Below are 7,939 nucleotides of genomic sequence, written 5' to 3'. Positions count from 1 at the left end.
ATGTAAATGCTGCTGGTATTGAAATTAGAATTGGAATGTAAATGCTATTGGTATTGAAAGTTCATTTGGAAATGGTGGTTGGTGCCATAGTTGGGAATGGTATAAATTTATCAATTCAATTTAGCATTGCACTCTAGAGTCTTTGTTTGTACTCTTGTTTGTAGCGCGAGACCCTAAAGGGTCTTCCCTAACAACCCTAAAGAGTTGTATTTGCTACAAAAATATATTCATTTTACATTGTACTTCTTTGATTATTTTAAGCCTTTGCTTTGTAGTTTTGTAGTAGTATTCATGTCTAGTTGTATTTAGCTTACATTAGGTCTTGAGAATATAGCTTGATGTGAATTATTCAATGTGAATTGTAAATTGAGAGGGGTAAGATTAAGCTTTCAAGTTGAAAGGGGTGTCACTCTGACTAGCCAGTGTTGCTTGTGGTATCCACTACAGATGGCTGGTCAAAGTGAGCAAACACTATGTGATGACATTGATAGTGAAAGTATAAGTGAAGTGCGAGAATATCCTATAGAGAAACGCAGAGAATTTGTAGACTTGCAGTCACAAATCTTATTTCATGAGTTTGGGCAGGATAGTGCTTGGCCAGAAGACCAATATCTATTGTTTGGAAGGTCTAGGAGAAAATGGAATGTTTTAACCATTTTCATTGATGATGTAATGGCATGGGATGTAAATGTAAAGCTTTTGACTCTCAAGAGGAAGCTAGGACTTGTTGACCGCTACAAGGTAGTATACCGCTCAAACGAGGAGACCATGTCTATGGTCACCTTGATGGACAGAGCCAAACTGATAGGACATATTATTCCTAGAAGAAAAATTATTTTGTATCGACTGCCTCCACCATATCCCACTGCACAACCACCTTATTAAGTTTACTATGTACTCTTCTTGCAAAATGGATGACTATTTCAGCATCTCTTAATAATATTTGATCACTAATGTACTCATTTAAAGGTTTTTATGTTGTACGTTCTTTGATTTGTACAAAAGTTCACACGTATATTTATATTTGGTCTGCAGTCATGGGCACAATAACTTCTTGGAAGTGCGCGTGTAATTATAAGTGTTCACACTCTATTAACGGTTGGGAGTTGGTGTCAAAACGGACCTTTTATTTTCATCAAAATCAAGACTCATTAGGAAAGCTACATCCTTCTGTGACCAAGCGTAGAAGGGTACAAAGTGACATTGATTTGGATGTCACACATAACATCACAGAACGAACAGAAGATCGACATGTAGAAAGAACTGAAGAGTCCAATAGTGATGGAAGGAAGGCTTTCTGCAACTGTTCTTTCTATTGCTATGGCGGGCGGTTTGTGCATACTTCAACCCTTTATCGACACCAAATTCTTTCAAAGAGATTTGGGAGCTTGAAGCTCCATTTTGGTTTGGATGTGCCACATGTAGCACCTTCCTTGAGTGAAGGTCTCAACGTGGAGGAAGAGAAAATGGAAGATTCAAATGGCGGTGACCATCATGCAGATGGTGACGACCATTTACAGGCTGATGCTAGCGTGCAAGATAGCAGGGAGGGAAATGAGGAAGGGACATCTATTGTTCTCTTTGAACTAATAGAGAGAATAGTAGAACTTCAAAGTTTATGGGATGAACATAAAATGCCGATAGGTGTTCAAGATCAAATGCTACGTCTTCTGTTTGGTGACCTTGGTGGAGCTAGGGTAAAGAAATACTCTTCGAAAAGAAGCCTAGCTAAATTGTTGGTTCAGTTTCCAAAGACATGGGAAGGTGAGCTTGGAGGGGTACAAGTACCCGCGTGCTGGGATCAATTACAAACAATGTTGAAAGGTTTGGGGATGGTGACTGCCTCTTGTTATCGTCTTTGTACAGGAAGTAATGGAGCAAAGCACGCACCTGAACTTCTATACCCAAGTATAGAGGACAACTTTGTAGGAGAGGTTCTAAGGTGTGCCTGTTTAGGTGCTTCAAACTCCAAAAAGCTTAAACGTGATTGTATTACTTGCTGTGAAAAGTGCAGAGTATGCAAAAATCCAAGAAAGTCAATGCTTGCTTTTGATTATATTCCAATAGGACCTCAACTGAAGCTTCTTACAAGGAGTAGAACCTTTTGTCATGAGCTATTGAGTTTGTGGCGCCATAAAAATCAATGGTGTAAGGGAGATGCATTTTCTACGGGAAGGCATATAAAGGAATTTTGGGATGGAACAAAATTCCAAGGAGTGAAGAACTTTTGGGACCCATTGTCAACATATGAGCTGCCAGTTGTTTTCTCTACACCTGGATGTAAGAAGTCTTACACGACTTTTCCCTTTGACAAACGCTCTCAAAAACTTGAAGATGCATGGGATGCTGATCGAGCAGTGTACACTTTTATATGCTCCGAATGCAAGGAAGAAATCGAATGTGACAAAAGGTTGTGCAAGGTAATGATGTCTATCTTCCTCTTTTTCTTAGCAAAATATACACTGAATGTCCTTACTTACTCTGATTGTTGGTGTGCATAATCAGGGTGACCCTAGAAATATAGCTCTCTTGTTGCATTAGGACGGGTTTCAAACTTCAAGAACCACACAAAAAAGTTGTGGGGTTGTGGAGATTATGGTGCTCAATGCTGGAAAACAAAACTCTATGGATATCATGCCAGTCTTGTTTATTCCACAAAGCTGCAAAAAGATTATTAAGTCTTCTGGCGATGTCTTCGGATCATTTCTGAAACCATTAGTGGATGAGTTGGAATCACTGTATATTGATGGAGTGGATGTATTATATGAGTATCCACTAGAAAACATCTTTGATGATACGAGGGTGGAATCTAAATTTTGTAAGATACGAATTATGGTTATGATGGTTACCAGAGACCATCCGGCCCAATGCAAGATTGGCTTGTTCAAAAATGGGGGACAAGAGTTCTGCAGGAGAGATAAGCCACATGCATCACTTGCAAGAGATAGGCCTGGAGTAGAAGGGAGGTATATTTACAATGAAAATCGCTTACAAGTCAGATACCCACCAGTTGCAAGAACAACAAACGAGATGGTTCATGCCATATCTGAGGCAAAGAGGTGTTGTACTTTTGCTGAGAAGGATGAGATTTGGAAGAAAGCTGGTTTATCAGGGGAGTCAATACTTTGGAGACTCTTTGACTTATATGGATTTGACCCCTCTCTTGACTTGGTTTTTGATGTAATGCACACCTTGTCTCTAAATGTTTTCAAGAAGTATATTGCACACTTATTCTAGAATGCAGATTCTTCAGTGAAGAAAAATATTGATGAAGCCACTTTGACTGTTACAAAATTGGCACCAGCATCTATTCGCTATGGTCGGTGGCCAAACTCACCAAGTGTCTGTTATGAATCCTTCAAGGTGGAAGAGAATCAAAAGTTTATGCAGTGGTGTCTACCATATATTCTAAGAGTCGTAGATGGTATTCCGCATGAGATGCAAACTTTAGGAATCTTGTTGGTGGACATAGCACATAGCTTTTATGGCTACAGTCGAGAACATGGAATGTCGGCTACTGACATTCAGGTTATCAAATCCTTGATGCAATCTTGGAGAATCCGAAAGGAGGAATACTCAGGAGCAAACTCATCACCCTTGGAGCATGTAGCTGGAAGTGGGGAACTACTTGAGGATATTTTAAGGCATGGACTACATGACATATATTGGTGCTATATGTTCAAACGTTTAGTGAAAGCGTACAGTGCTATCAAAACAAATAGCATAAATGATGAAGCATCTTTTGTACAATTCTATCTGAGAATGTTTTTCACAAAAGTATTCCAAGCAATCCAACATGATAAAGATGCCCTGCTACCTTGTGATAGAGTCCTACAACAATTGCATAGTGTATTGGGTCAAACTACTGCAGCTGATTGTGCAATCGGGGCCTCCATTGAGTGCTGCTCTTCACATCTTGATGGACTATTCAACGTTACTTCTATTGGAAAGGCAAGATCGTTGTGGAATGACATCTTAAAGTATGGCAAGAGAGCATCTTGTACTGATAACATTCTTATGAAGGGTATTGCAATATCAAAGAGGAGGGGTAATTATAGGGTTCCAACATCTGAGGAGGTTACCTACTTAAGGAGCTTTTGGAACATCGATGATGAAAGCTTTTCATTTGGTGATGTGCAAACATATGACAAAGTCTTCTATAAAGGAGAACTTTTCAAGATTGGCAATGATGTAGTTGTAAAGGTGGACGCGTTAGACACCTTGTCTGAGGAGAGAGGTCATTGGAAAGCTCGCATAACCTCTTTCTTCTCCATGCAGCTTGATGGGAAAGCAATGATGTTTTTTGGTGCAACTTACTACAAACAATGTATTACAAGAGACAATTATTCAGAGGAACTAGTCATAGATACAATGACTGGAATGAGCATTCTTCAAAAAACACCACTTCCATTTACTTGGGATTGTGTGTGGCCTATCTATCCTTTGCTTCATAAATTTATCCCATTGCCATTACCGAGGATCCAAAGATTGATTGCATATGAAGTTAAGGACCTAAAGCAGAGGGCTAAGCTACTAATGGAAGGCAATCGTGGGAATGTACCCTTGTGGTTGGAGCATGATGACATTGTCAAAGTCCGTTTAGAAAACAATGGTACAATACAATTCAAGCATGCTGTTGTAAGATGTGTACAATGTGACAGCAAAATCACAAAGCTTGCTATTTTGAAATCTGATGCAAGTGATCCTCATATATGGAATGTTCATGAGGAGGAAAACACATGGAGAGATTGGGATTCTTGTGTTCTTTTAATCAAAGATTGGATTATACTAAAACGTAAAAAAGTTAGAAATCTTGGAGAAAGTGATCGATGGATCCCTATTTTATGGAGATGTCCATAAGTCAAGGACATGAGAAAAAGACATTTATAAAGTACTTGATCACATAAGGCTTTTGCTATTAGAGAATTAAATGATTTTGTGGTTTGAATTTTATTATATGGTTGAGCATTGTTCTCTCTATGATTTATTTTCATCTTAACTTTTTGTATTGTTCGAGCTATATCTCAAGTGGCACAAATTGAAACTTTTTGGAGTCTATCTTATCTGCATATGTCAACTACTCTTGTAGGGCTCTCATGGATCTTCCACAATCAATTTTTCAGCAACTAGTTTCACTTCCTCATGAGGAGACTGTGAAACTACTCGACGCTTGGAGGGAACATCACTCTTTGGGTAACAAAAGGGTTGTTGGTAACTCAACTAGTTCTCTTCCATATGATCCGATCATATATGATCAAGTCTTTAGAGCTCCTCCTCCTAAACATAGAGAGCACAATAAGTTGTATGGTAGAGAATTTCTTAAAAAAGAGGATCATGGTCAGTATAGAGTGTTGTGTGCAAATTATGGGATGGTGCGAGGGTGGTTTGCAAAGGTAGGGCCAATTGCAGATTTGAGACATAATAGCAAGGGTAAAGATATGGTTTTGAGTATCATCCGAGAGAAGATGGGTGAGCTAAAGCCAGTGAAAGTATATGGTGTGGAATATTTGTGGAAAGAGTCCGACATTTACAATTGGTGTATAAAGTCATTAGCGTCCAAAAGAAAGTGGACCAAACAAAAGGCTTGCAAAGGCGCTATAATGGTATAAGTTTTTGTATTATCTTTTTATTTTGCTTTCAAATCATATGCTATGTAGATGTTTATCTTATTCTTGAGTTATGTTACATTTTTAAGGATACTCATGATGTTCAAGAGCTTGACAATGATGGTGTAGAGAAAGAGACAGAATTATCATCAAAGGTAATAGTATAGAATGATTTTTAAGAGTTTTGATATTAAGTTTCTTATTGAGTAATTTTTATTAGGACGAGGATGCTTCCAAGCAAAGTTATGATGAGAACTTTGTAGATGTGGTAGAGGGCGATAAAGACATCTCAGAATCCACACTGGTAATTGATATATACTATTCTTTATACAAGTGTAATGCCGATCTTTTAAGATTTTTTAAAGTTTTGTGTATGTCTTATGTATTCAGAAAGAACCTGATGTATACATTCCAGAAATATCTTGGGACAATGATGAAAATCATATGGCTGCATATGAGGTATATGAAGATCATGCTACTTCTTTTGCTCTCTCTCATTTCATATCTACATGATGATTTATTTATGTGAAAATGTTGGCTTAGGAGTATCAAAATTTTATGAAAGAAAATATCTTTTCTAGTGCACTAGGAGATGTGGATTCAATGTCTTTGTCTGCTGGTGATAAGTCTCATGAAACTTCAATCGAGAAGCCGGTGAGATTTTGTTCATGTTTTTTTCCCATTGTGTAACATTTTTAGAGATGTAAAAAATATCAAGTTGTGTTTTTTGTGTTGGTAGATACTGGATAAGTTAAATAAAGTTGAAAAAATTGCATCTAAAGGGTGCGATGAAGAGCATTCTAGAAAGAGTACTCGAAAACGGAAGGTATTCAAATTATACTATTAAACTAATGCTAATTGTAAACTTGTTAAATAAATGTCATTAAAGTAAGCTTGGGTTATGTCTTAGGCTACAACTAAGCTTGTTGAACTCCTTCAAAAAAAAAAAAAAAGGGTCAAAAGCTAAGAGGATTCAAAAGTCAAAGGTAGCTGTTTTGTTTTTTGTTGATGGCTCTAAACACTTATACTATGGTAATAAATCTAAAGTAATGTGTCTTGTCTCTCTTTTTAGGATGTTGAGAAAGATGTTTTTGTTTCTAATGAGAAGGCTACCTTGGAAGTGCAGGTTTGTTTTCAATCTTACAAATATATCTTATGCTTACTCTCGAAAAGATTGCAACCATATTCTCTAATTTAACATTTTATTGTGTAGGCACGCAAACTCACTAGAGAACATCAAGAAACCATTCTGATGAAATGGTTTGGGGTTAGAAGAGTGGAAGAAGTGTATCCACTTGTGAAGCCTACTTACATGGCTTTAAAAAAAACGAACTCCTTTTTTTGTAGAAAAACGTGTGAAACTAGCTCTTCTACTATGTGTGAAGATTTGGTAGCTTGGCTTTTATTAGAAGGCATGATGATTGTAAGACTTGAAAAGATTGGCTCTCTTTCTTTGAAGGATGTAGAAGTAGCTAATGATAAAGACTAATGGTTGTATGATGGACTTTGTAAGAATTTTTGAGAGACATCTATATGAAAGTGATCATTTTTAGTTTTCTATTTAATCTTTATCTCTTTTAGTCAAAAAGTATGTGCTATTTTGTATATGTTATGTTAAATTGATTATTTATGTGGATTATTATAATACAACTACATAGATAGCATTGTGTGGTTACAACTATGTAGCAGAAAGAAGAATTTCTTACTATATGGTTAGTTAAAACTCCCATATAGCTATAATATTATGCTTACAACCATATAGGAGTATTCTCATTATTACTAGTTTGCACTCTTACTAGATATGTGTATTCAATCTAGTAAGTTGCCTAGTAATTATATTTTTTTTGGTATATAGAAATGCGTCCAAAGTTCCTTGTGTTAAGTGTGTCGTTTGGGAAAGACGGGCATGTTGTGCGTCGGGCATGCACCTACTACACTACATGTGATTAATCTATTTGGTTTTTCTTCTGCAAGCTCCAGCTAGTCCTCCTTTTTTCTGACTGAAGATGTCTACCGTCAAGCTCCCCAAGTTTGTCACCTTCCAGAACACTTACACCCAGAATTTCCTCAGGGTATCCACCACTGCCCAAGGCGATCTCGTGTTTGATGGCACCGACCCCACTGACGTGCGGTGCATTTTCGAGACGGTGGAGAGGGAGGGTGCTTTCCAAACACAGTTCTTCAAGTCCGTGAGCAATGGCAAATTTTGGAGGCGCAGCTTGACCGAGGCTCATCGCTGGGTCTACGCTGATGCCATCAATGTCACTAACGCCGATAGCTTTCAACACCAAACGCAAGATGCCACCAACGAAGTGCTTTCTTTCTGGAGTCCT

At 37.7% G+C, this 7,939-nt stretch overlaps 1 pseudogene; it reads left to right on the top strand.

Annotated features, from left to right (window-relative positions):
- Positions 1 to 2,595: 2,595 nt before the first annotated feature.
- LOC147461819 (uncharacterized) lies at positions 2,596 to 7,000 on the top strand (annotated as a pseudogene).
- The last annotated feature ends 939 nt before the right edge of the window (positions 7,001 to 7,939 follow it).

This window comes from Adiantum capillus-veneris, chromosome 3, assembly GCF_014529385.1.
Source record: "Adiantum capillus-veneris isolate H3 chromosome 3, ASM1452938v2, whole genome shotgun sequence".
NCBI lineage: Eukaryota > Viridiplantae > Streptophyta > Polypodiopsida > Polypodiales > Pteridaceae > Adiantum > Adiantum capillus-veneris.
The sequence above is the reverse complement of the archived record's forward strand: the minus strand, read 5'-3'. Positions and strand labels throughout refer to the sequence as shown.